A 12,100-nucleotide genomic window follows, 5' to 3' on the forward strand; every position below is an offset into this window, starting at 1 on the left:
AGTGTTCTCCTTTTCATTCTCTACCTGGAATTTACATTATGCTGCTGCTAGTACAGTGCAATGCCAATGAATTTCAGAGTTTCCAACATACACAAATCAGTGCATTTTCAATGAGAGCAAAATGATCTTTCTTATTTACTTGTATACAGATAAACAATCTTACATACTGAACAGTGCAAGGACATTTTAACTAAGTGGCAAAGCTTTGTATGTGAAAATCGCCCCTTGCAATGGACCATTTTGCTGAGAGTTCAAATGGGACTTCAGTGGTGCACGGGCCTTGGACTGGACCATTGGGCAAGTGCCGAGTGTTACTTCATAGGTAACTCAAAACCAAGGGCTTCCCCCCTTCCCCCTTTCCACCAACTTTTTGCATGTGGAAAGACAGTAACAAGTTCCAAATGATGTATGGACTAAACAATAAACTCTCACTCACTGATATACAAGGAACGCTTTCCAGTTATTTCTGTGCCAGGCTATCTGTAGTAATATTTAGTTCAGACAAAGCCAAAAATCAAACGAACCACCAAGTAAAAATTCAGCCAAAACCAGAGACACATAAATTATTTATTAAAAGGATTTTTTTTTCTGTTTTTATTAGTTTTTTCATTTCCTCTCTCCCTTTTCCACATACTTTTGCCTCTAGGCAGCCAGCAAGCTAGAAATTTGGGAATAAAAGCTTTTTCTCACACATAAAGCAAACTTCCCTGACAAAAATGTTTTCCAAAACAAGAAAGTGGATTATTTCTAACCTCTCCCCCATCCCCTTTTTAGTATCCACTTTTAAAGTGTTTTCTAGGCACAGTCTTCTCTTTTTTTCTCATTTCCATTGACGAGGAATTATCTGTGTTGCAAACTGAATTATCTGCCTGCCAAACCGCTAGCCACTGAAAATTCACATGGTTTCTGAACAGAGCAGGTTGGAAATTTTTCAACTACACTCTCTTCCATTGAAACAGAAATGTTATGTGGAAACGTATTGGGTTTTGATGAAAAATTAATGAGGAAGGTTTTTTCAGGTCTTGGGTGGAATTTCTGAGACTGACCAGAATTAGGGCACTCAGCTGCTCTGAATCAGGCACAGAAAAGACATGAACTTCGGCCTCCCACATCCCAAACAACTGCCCCAACCACTGAGCTATAGAGTCAGTTTCTACTTTTTTCTGGCCTAATGACTAATTATTTAAACAAATGGAACAGCTGCAAAAGGAAAGACTGAGAGAGGCTTACCCAATAAGTTAGGGCACTTTCCAGACAGGGAGAGAGGTGCATTTCAAGTCCTTGCTCCAGAGCAGGGATTCAACTGTAAGTCTTCCATAGCCTAGTGGAATGTCCTAGCCACTGGATACAAGAAGAGCAACACCACAATGTCCTTGTGACTCTAGCCCAGGGATGAGCAAACTATGGTCCATGGACCACGTCTGGCCCGTCAGACATTTTAATACGGCCCTTGAGCTCCCACTAGGGAGCGGGGTTGGGGGATTGCCCCGCTCCACATGGCTCCCAGAAGCAGCGGCATGTCCCCTCTCTGGCTACTACATATAGAGGCAGCCAGGGGGCTCTCCACGCTGTCCCTGCCCCAAGAGTCACTCCTACAGCTCCTATTGGCTGGGAACCGTAGCCAATGGGTGCTGCAGGAGTGCCTCCTTCAGACAGGGCAGCGCGCAGAGCCGCCTGGCTGGCGTCACGCCTCCACATAGGAGCCAGAAGGGGGACACATGCCACTGCTTCTGGGAGATGCTTCAGTTAAGAGCCGCCCGGACCCTGCACCGCTGACCTCCTGTGCCCCAACCCCCTGCCCCAGTCCTGATCTCCCTCCTCCCCTCCAAACTTCTCCGTCCCAGCCTGGAGCCCCCTCCCGCACCTTGAACTCCTCATTTCTGGCCCCACCCCAGAGCCTGCACCCCAAGTCGGAGCCCTCAGCCCCTCCGGCCCCCCAGCTCCCAATTTCATGAGCATTCATGGCCCGCCATACAATTTCCATACCCAGATGTGGCCCTCGGACCCAAAGGTTCACCTACCCCTGCTCTAGCCCTTCATTTCCTTTGCTTTAAAGGTTAAAACTCCCCAAATCAAAACATTTTGTTTGACCTGAAACAAAATTCTTCCAACTTAGGTGAGTAAATACATGCCTGAACCTTAGGGTATGAACCCTACATAGCTCTCTATCCACACAAGCTGTCTCCCTATTTTTGCAGTGTAGTGTCCTATTGCTTCCCCTATTGCTGGAGCTTTTCCCTGCCACAGGGAGCAGCCACGGCCTTTTTCTAACAGTGAGGAAGGGCCCCTCTGCCAGAGCCTTTTACTGCTGCATGTAGCTGCACCCTGCAGTGTTGGATGCGTCCAGCTTTTCACTGCGGACGGTAGCTATGTCTACCCTACACGCCAGTGTAGACAAGGCCTATATACACCCAGCTAGATGGACAAGCACTTTTTAAAAAATGTATGATTAAAAATAAACTCATAGGATACTAGAAGTCCCTGCTATTGCTCCAACATGTTGTTGTATCATGTGTTGAAACAGCTTCCAGCTTTAGCAGTGTAACTTGGGATGGGAGGCTCAAGAAGGAAGGAGAAATATACTGACAGCAAGTTTTACAGAGAAAGGCCATACTGGACGTTTTCTTGACAGGGCCGCCCGGGGAAGGGGGCGGAAACAAGTGGGGCAATTTGCCCCGGGCCCCGCAGGGGCCCCCACGAGAATATAGTATTCTATAATATTGCAACTTTTTTTTATGGAAGAGGCCCCCAAAATTGCTTTGCCGCAGGCCCCCTGAATCCTCTGGGTGGCCCTGTTTCTTGACAGCAGCTTGCTTGTGAGTTCAGTGTGGTTGAGTTAATGTTAAATATAGTACATTCAACTGCCACAATTGAAACTGTAGTGTATTATTGTTTTCCTGTGAGGTTGATGTGCCATGTGCTAGATTCACTTGCCATGAGAAATGCAGGCCCTTTTGCCTACAGGAGTACAATATTGATGTAATATTAGTCCCATAATTCTTGCTGACCTAACTGTCCAACAATATATTAAGTACCCGGTTGATTTATGATGCATTTGTTCCCACTATGGACAAAAGAGTACCTTTAGCATACAGAATCTCTTGTATTTGCTCCTGAAATTGAGCACACGGACACATCTATAGCTACATTTCTCCCAGTAATATCTTCAGGTGAGAGGAGAGGATGTCAGAAGAATAGAGGGCACAATTTTTCTACGGAGAAAATGGACATCCTGGTGGGATGGTGGCTAGCATTACAAAAGGGAGGAGCATGCGGATTAGGTACAGGCATCATGAATACAGTCTTAAAGGAGCTAGCACAGTCTTTTTGCAGCATAGGAATGTGTTTAGCAGGAAACACTGTTCACAGCACTATGCTAGATACTAACATTGTCAGTGAACCCCACACATGCTACATACCCACTACTCAGCCACCATGCAATTCTCCAGGCTAACCCAGCTGAGACTGTCCAAAGTGCCTGAGTACTGTACCACTGTGTCAGCAGGGTGCTTTGTATCACTGACTATCTGCACACTGACTGCGTAAAACATCCTCTTATTCCAATAGGGCACCACATTGGCTGTGGATAGTGCCTTAAAGACAGTGTAGCCTGTGGTACCCAGGACATATGGGACAGGGCCATGGCCTTTTGGCTATACGTAAACTGATCAATCCTCCCAGCTCTGACACTCAGAAACTGATCTATGCAGGTGGAAGAGAAGACTGGCTTTAATGCCTTCAGTGTGGGAGTTTTTTTCTCTGGCATCAAACTCCTCTGCTAGAAGGAACCATTGCACAATGGTGACTTTAACTCCCACTGATATTGGACAGCTTCTACATTTGTGACTCTAGATAATCTTGTAACTCCTCATGGGGGGCTTGGAATAGTTTGTCACTCCTGTGCCTTGCTCACCCCACAGGTAGTCATCTGACACATAAATCTTGGTGTGCAGATATGGTTGAGCTCTTCTCTGCCCATAGGGCCTTTCACCCCCTTTCCATTCCTCCTCCTCTTTGAGCTAGAGGTTGGCTGAACTGTGATATGGGTAGCAAGCAGCGCAAACTGCTGTCAAGTGCTTGCCTGGTTGTCTCTGGGTGTTGTATATAAAACGGCTGGTGTAACAAGGGAATGTAGTGCAGGTGGTGTAGGCTACTCCCCTGCCGATGACACTTAGGATATTTCTTGTATGGATTTTTGGGGCTGCAGTTTCCATTGATGCCTCGGATCCTTCCATTAAAAATTCTGTGGTGGGTGCATTTTCTTGAACAAGTTTCCAAGCCACATTTTGTACCAGGTGACTTTAAACAGCTGCACTGCACTTTACTTGCAGCTCCCCATGCATCTTCTGTGTGCATCTTCTAAAAAAGCCTCAGCAACCACAAACACTAATTTGCCCCGTTGTTGCAGATGCAATAGCCAAATTCTAGTGCCACAAACCTTTGGATATTTGTGTTGGGTTTGACAAAGCAGTAGACGTATAAGCATTCGCAGCCAACCAACCACTTCCAATACCTCTTGAATTAGGTCCAGTTGTCAGAAAAAGTCAGGGAAATGAATAAATTACTGACACATTTTTCTTGTTTTCTTTTTTGCTGGCATAGTGTGTAAGAAAATAGGTGGGATTTAGGAGTTTGCTAATTTACAATGTTTAATACGTCAATAAGGATTACTGGAAGTCTCCCTCACAGTTTACAAGCCCTGGTACCTTTGAGAGGAAGGTAATTGTTACCGGTTACTTGTTTTTATTTGTTACAGAACAGAAAGCCTGGCAGTAGTTAGATAGGCAGACAGTTGCCCTTCCGGAGGGACAAGGAATGAAAAAGATGTATGAGATCGCACTGTCTATATCGAGGAAGACAGTGTCAGAACTTCCTTAAAGATAGGCAAACATTAAAAGGAATAAAAGCACAGTGGTGCTAGTTCTCCAAGAACTGTGGATATTTTGCTTTAAATTGCATAGTGAAGAATGCCACAGCTGCAGGTAAAGGTAATTTGGTTGGTCGGTAGAGGCACATTTTGTTGATCTGAGTACAAAAATGGGGAGCCATGGGTTCCTGGTTGTAACATTGACCCCTAGGACTTCTGGAAAATCACTGAGAGTCTGATTTTTTCAGAAGACCACAATAAGCAAAACTCCTTTGTAAGTCACTGGGAGCTGTGGGCACTCAGCACCTTTGAAAATCAGGCCCTTAGTGAGGCCACTGATTTTGGGCACCTCCATTTTTATGTGCCCACCTCTTCAGAGGTGCCGAGCAGCTGCTTTTGGTGCGGTGGTTTCTCAGTGGCACACACTGGCCTAGTGTGCATGATATTGACTTGTGTTAGTGGCTTGTCCCAGTTACTGTACACCCTACTAGTATTGGCTAGCTAAAGAAGTTCTCCTGTAGCTCAAGTACTATTGGCTCCAGAGCCAATGTTAGACCTTTTACCATCATATGCAGATATCCCCATCCTCTGAACTGTCTTGGCTGCATGGAGAGAGGGAACAGGCCATCTGTGGGCCACTCACACAGGTTCAGTCAGGCCACAACTGCTGCTGCACCTCCCTGCATGGTGTAGGGATGGCATGGCCAGGCTGCAGCTGCATCAGCATAGCTGTTCCCAGTCCCCCACGCTACTGCTTGTGTGTGTATATGGGGGGAGGGGTTCCTTGTAAGGGGCAGATCCTACCATCTCTGGAAGCTATCCCAGATGGCAAGAGGGGAAGCTGGACAGAAACAACAGGGACTTAGCAGCCCATTTGCATTGCTATTGCTACTGCTCCCAGGGAGACATGGGGCAGCTGGGCAAAGCAACCTTGAAAATTCAGTGCTTTTAGTGACTGTCTGGGTGGCCTTCATGTAATGGCCATCCAGAAAGATTTTTGTGCCGTTTTGTGCTGAATTGAAGTGCTCAGTCTCCTGAGATCCAGTGCGTGGGTCTGTACAGTTATGATTCATTACACTTAGCACTTCTGAAAAAATCAGACTCTACCGATCCCAATTTCAGCACTCAAAATCAGAAGCTGTTTGAAAAATTGCCCCTTAAAGCTCTGCTTCATTTTTTCCACATGTGAAAGTGTAGACTTACACTGGTGGTGTGAAACTTTGAAGATTTAAACTAAGATATTGGTGATACAATAAGCATATGGATTATCTCTTTCAGAATATCAGAATATTACTCTGCTCATAAGATATGCTCAGAAATAAGGAAATGGCTTATATAGTATTCCTCAAAATTAACCATGTAATTTAAATATATGTATTTCTCTAATGACTCATAAGCTTTATTTTGTAGGTATTATTGTGAGGATTAGTTATCTCACAGAAAGTAGGAAATTTGCAATGTTTCACTCATAGAACCCACAATTACTCAGTTGTACATTGAGGGCAGGTTTCAGAAGATTGTTTCAACTGAAACACAATTTGCCTTCTTGGAATTAGCAATTGCAGTTAGGTGAAAAGGACAAGTTAAAGATGATTAGTAAGAATAAAAGCAGGTAGTGGGGAAGGGAAGTGCAACAAACCTGAGACCGCAAGTTTAACCAACTCCCAAATCTCATTCAAATCCAGCCTGTGCTGAATATTAACATCTGAGCACTATTTTTGTAGCCTATTTAGAATGAATTTGGTCACCTTGGTCTAGTTCCTAGTGACAGAATTCACCATGATAGTTGGCACTAATGGTCATCTCTGGCAGCCTCAAATCAACATGGAAAATAAACTATTGTCTCATCCAGCGTGGGCTACCACTCCAGGTCAGAACTGAGGCACATTGCATTGTGGGGAATCTCACACTGCTGCTGCCTCAGATGTACCTATTCCGTGACTAACCAGAGGATTTTAGTCTCAAGGGCCACATTACCTTAGTGCAAAATCAGATTCTCACATCTGTCTACTGTGGGTTCTAACACCTTCCTCTGAAAGATCTGGCCACTGCAGGAGACAGGATACTGGCCTCAATGGACCTTAGGTTTTATCCAGTATGACAACTATGTTCCTAAATTTACACATTTTTCAGTTTAAAGTTTACAGTCCTCAAGAGCTTTACTTTGTTTTGCCTATTTTTCTGTCATCTCTGTGAATGTGGCTTTGTCTCTGTGTTTTGTGTATAAACAAATAAACTGCACACACAATTTTTCATTACAGAGAATAGTTCTAAAAATATTGTGGAAAATGTGACTTTGTAGAGACCACGTTGTTGGCACCTTATAAAATTAACCCAGCTACAATGCCAGCTGCTGATTTGCTTTGTTCCTTGATTTACAGTTACTCGTGATTTGCTTTGTTCCTTGATTTACAGTTACTCATAGGCTCACTGATGGGTGGGAACATATTTACTGTTTCTATTCAGAGTGTTTCTTGTGCTGTGTGGTTTAACCCAACAGGTGGTGGTCAGGAAAAGCAGAAAAGTGTGCTGACTCACCAAGTCATGATTCCGTTTTCTTTTTAAGTCTGGGGTAGCTCTGAGTTATCTTGAAAGTGAGAAATTGACAGCATAAGCTAGAGCTCGTGACAGCATAGACTGATGCTGCTCATGGTTCCCCATCCAGCTCTGATCCTTTATTTCTAACACCCCTGACTTCTAATCCTCAGCCTCTGCTAAACTGAAGTCATTGTGCCAGATTGTGCAGTGACTCAGTGGTGTGGACCAGTGTCCACCAGCACTAGGAACACTAGATTCATCGTACTTAAGTTATATTCTTACCACATTCTCCAAAAACAATTAAGCTCATGTGTTATCCAACCATCAAAGGATAGGTGGTAGGATCAAGACACTGGCCTGCATTGAGATTGGTGCATAGCCCCAGCCAAGCTCCAGGAGGCAATGGACTTCAAGGCACTCAGGCAATTAATGCACAATTTTCCTCACTACACAAGAGAACCATGCCTGCTGAACCACCTCTTAAGAGTCTGCAGTGCATATCTTCTTTCCCTGGCCAGTGTGGAGGCTAGTGGGGACTTAGCCTGGCCTCCTTCCTTTGGGGTGGATAATACTACAGGGAGTACTAGAAGAGAGCATTCACATGCTCAGAGGAGCACAGATAACTGGTAACTTCTAGCAGGAGCACTTTCCGCATTCCACTATTTCTCAAGGAGGGTGCTTTCTATTTAAAGAGCCAATGTGTCCCAATGTATTTAGAGCAACACTGTACAGAATGTTGGCTGGACACTAAATGATATAATCCAGCCCTTAAATGAATTAATTTATTCATACTTGTAAAGCATTTATCTGGGTGCTTTTAAAAAATACTAAAGCACAACTCATCAGATCAAAAAGGCCAATACTTTCCAATCCTCTACGACAAACTACTGCCCTTTATCCATACCTACCCTTTAAATCATATGAGATTTGCTGCATTTTTGAAGGTCATCAATTCAAGCACTGACAGACCAAGGGGGTAGGGGGTGGGGGGATTTTTAATCAACCTATGGAGATTTATTGTACAGTATTGCAGCTTTAGGGCTCAAGCAATTGAGTAGAAACATATGTCACTTCTGCACTGCAAAAGACTGTGCTATGCCACTAAATCAAACCTATTTTTTTCAAGATTTTGCCCCAAGTTAAAACTGTTGGAAACATTCCATTTCAGCTGTTTATCCATTTGAAAATGCATCTTCCAGCTGGGCTACAATCTCTTGAATGGACTTTAGCAGAGTTAGTGCAATGCTTCTCTAACGTCTATAGAGCAACTGTCTTGTGGTCAGAGCAGTTATATTTCCATCAGTGGTCAGGCTCCTCTTTTGTCCTTGAGGGAGGGGCGTTCTTTCACTTCTGCATTTAGTCATGTTAGTGCGACAATAATAAAAACATAGAGATGGACACCCGGATAAGAGTATTTTCTGGTTTTATGTTGTTGTCTTGTCCTTGCTTCTTTAATTTCTTTTCCTCTAGGTCTGTTGCACAGTAAAAACTTATGCGTGGTCTCTGAGCATTCTCTGCTTAACAGCATCTGAGGATATACACAGCATAATGTATTTATCATTCAGGCTACATTTTTAACAACTCAACACTTAGCATTTATAAAGCAGGGGACATGGCTCTTTCAAAGAAAATTTAAAACTGGACGTCTTCCTTCTGATGCAAATGCAGTTTATAGTCTTCTGTCTGGCTTCTAGTCCTGGTTTTGTCACAGACTTGTTGTGTGATCTCTGTGATTCAATTCCCAATCTGCAAAGTGGGCATAATAATATTCACTAGGATTGCTGATCAGGAATTTTATTATAAAACTTTTTTTTTTGTTGGAAAAATGTTTTGTCAAAACAAACTGCAGGAAAGGGTCGATGAACTTTTCATGTTGATCATTAAAAAGTTTCAAAATTGTCAAGATCCTGTTTTGACACTTTTGGGGAGGGAAAGCTCCATTTTTCACATTGAAACAACTTTGTTTCTAAGCTTGTTAATTTCATTCAAAAATGTTTTAATTTTTTTAAAGGTTGAAATCTAAACAAAGCACTGATCTATTTTTTTTTTTCACACAAAAAAAAAAATGTTGACTCTTCATCCCAATTCAGGATGGGAAACATCTGACATCTCAAAAATTCTTTCAGGATGGGAAAACCATTTCCTATCCAGCTCTACCTATTAGAGCTGACTAATTTTTTTTTAAATTTAGAACTCTTTTCCCAACAAAAAAAATTGCCTTTTTTGAAAACAGATCATTTGCAAAAAGCTTTGGATTTTTTTAGGAATGTTGTTTCTCCATAGAAACCTTAAATTTTGAGTTTTTTTCTTCCTTTGTTCTTTTTTCCTTTATTAATTTGTGCCACTGAATGCAGAACTTTTAGGGTTTCACTTTTTCATTTTATTTCTTAACTTTTCAAAAGTTAGGGTCGCAAAAGGAAATGAAACTCTAGAACTCTGCCATTCTGTGACTTTTATGAAATAAGCAAACTTTAGTTTGGATCACAAAAGGGGGGGGGGGGAAGTGTGGGGTGAAAATCACTAATTTTATTACACCCAGTAACAAAGAAAGTTGCATGAAAAATTTAAAAATGAGAAATTGTTTTATTGTGAACTTTGGAAAATGGCAACAATTGTGACATTGACATTTTTCACAAAATTCTTTTTCTTACATTTCAACCCTCTCTAATATTTACCAACCTCAGAGGAGTGCTTCAAGGATTTAATTATCAATGTTTATAAAGCGCCTTGGGAGTTTGGGGTGGGACACACTTCAGAAGAGCATATCCATGAGCATCTCCTCACGTAGTTGCTCACTTTTTGTGGTGTGGAAGCTGTACTTACCTTCTTGTGGAATAGGCTATGGGTCCCTGTTGGAAGCATGGTGGGTCCTGGGATCTATGGGAGGCCAGGGTTGTCAGCACTGGAGGGCCCTATGTCTCAGCACTGGCTCTGAGCCCCAGGATACCACCCCTAACTCCACTGGCAGTGCAGCTCAAAGGGAGTGGCATTATCAGTTATTTCCCCTGACTCCAGCTGACCCTCGGGGTGGAGTGCCTCAGAATACATAATAGAGCTGGTCATGAAATCATCCCCCTGTGAAAAGTGCTCATTTGAAATTATTTGAAGTTTTAGGTGGAAATTTCCAAACTAAATTAAAATTTTCATTTTTGTCTTGACTCTCACTTAACATTTTTATTTTGTTGGAAAATGCAACTCGGAGTGAAATGAATGTTTTTCATTTCACTCCATCATTTTGAGTGGGAAAATTTTGCGGTCAATTTTTTTTCCCCTGGCAAACTTTAATATGTAAAGCAGACCCTCTGAATGGTGAGACTGGGGATTGTGTGAAATCCTGGCCCCATTCAAGTCAATTATAAAATTCCTTTTGACTTGAATGGGACCAGAATTTCACCCCATATGCCTCTTTGTCAAGCTCCCTCCCAACTCCTCCTTATAATTCCTCCAGGCTCCATCCCCCTAAAGCCCAAGTGTCATGAAGTGCCCTCTGTAGGGTCCAGAAAAGGAAGAGAGATTAAAGTGAATGGGCCTAATCACATGCTTAAAGTTAAGCACTGGGCTAGTTTGTACTTGGTCAGGGCCACCATGCTCAGCACCTTACACAATCGAGCCCTTCAAGAGAATATTCATGTTTCTAAAAAGTTGGTTAGGATTTGTAAGCAAAATAAAGTGTGTTTAAAAAAAACCACAACACATTGACAAGCTCTTAACTGCAGATCTAACTGTTAATATGTAACTTGTATGACAGTTATGATAATTTGATGGGATAGGATGTGACAGGGGACATGTGACAGTATGTAAATTGTAACTGTTAACATGTAACTTGTATGACAGTTATGATACTCTGTTGAACTAAAGCATTGCCCATTGGAACATCGTAAAGAAATAAAGTAAAATACACTTTCATTTTTAAATCTATAAGAAACACAATGCCTGCTGATGGCTTATACGGTATGCTTGTTAAAGACATCAAACCCTATTACGAAATAAAAGATAGCAATGGTGTTCTTTTAGGGTGGAGATATATTGCTGAAGGAAATATTGCACAGGGCACAGACTTTAATGCCTGCCAACCCTTTCGAATGTAACATTGTAAGGAAAGGTCCAGAGAGGCCCGGGCCACTTCCAGCTTTGGAGGCCCCTAGCCATAATAAAAATCAAAAATGACAACACATGAAAACAAAATAAGGCACCAAAAAAAGAGAGACATAATATGAATATTTTTTATGAAACAAATCCTTTTCTAGCTTTTTCTGTGCAAATGCACTAATTATTGAGGAAAAATCTAGCTTTCATGCAATGTCACAGTTGATATTAAGCAAGGCAAGCCCATTCAAACGCTCTTGTCCCATAGCTGAATGGTGATAGTTCTTTACCTGCTTCAACACATTGAAGGTGCGTTCACCTGAAGCCACTGATGCAGGCAAAATGACAAAAATACGCAATATTTATCAATATTTTTAACACTTTAATATGACAAAATCTATATCAGTTAACAAAAAAATTATGTCTTTTACCAAATCACATCTCTTATTTGCTTAAATTTGCAGCTCTAAACTGAGAGAGTGTGTCACATTTTGGTCCGATAGGGATGCACATAAAAACAATCTGCGAAAATTATCAAATGCCAAAAAATTAACAAGCGCCTAATTTTGAGGCCCCCATTGAGCTTGAGGCCCATGCCAAATGGCCCTC

This window comes from Chrysemys picta, chromosome 3 (genome assembly GCF_011386835.1).
Source record: "Chrysemys picta bellii isolate R12L10 chromosome 3, ASM1138683v2, whole genome shotgun sequence".
NCBI classification, from domain to species: domain Eukaryota; kingdom Metazoa; phylum Chordata; order Testudines; family Emydidae; genus Chrysemys; species Chrysemys picta.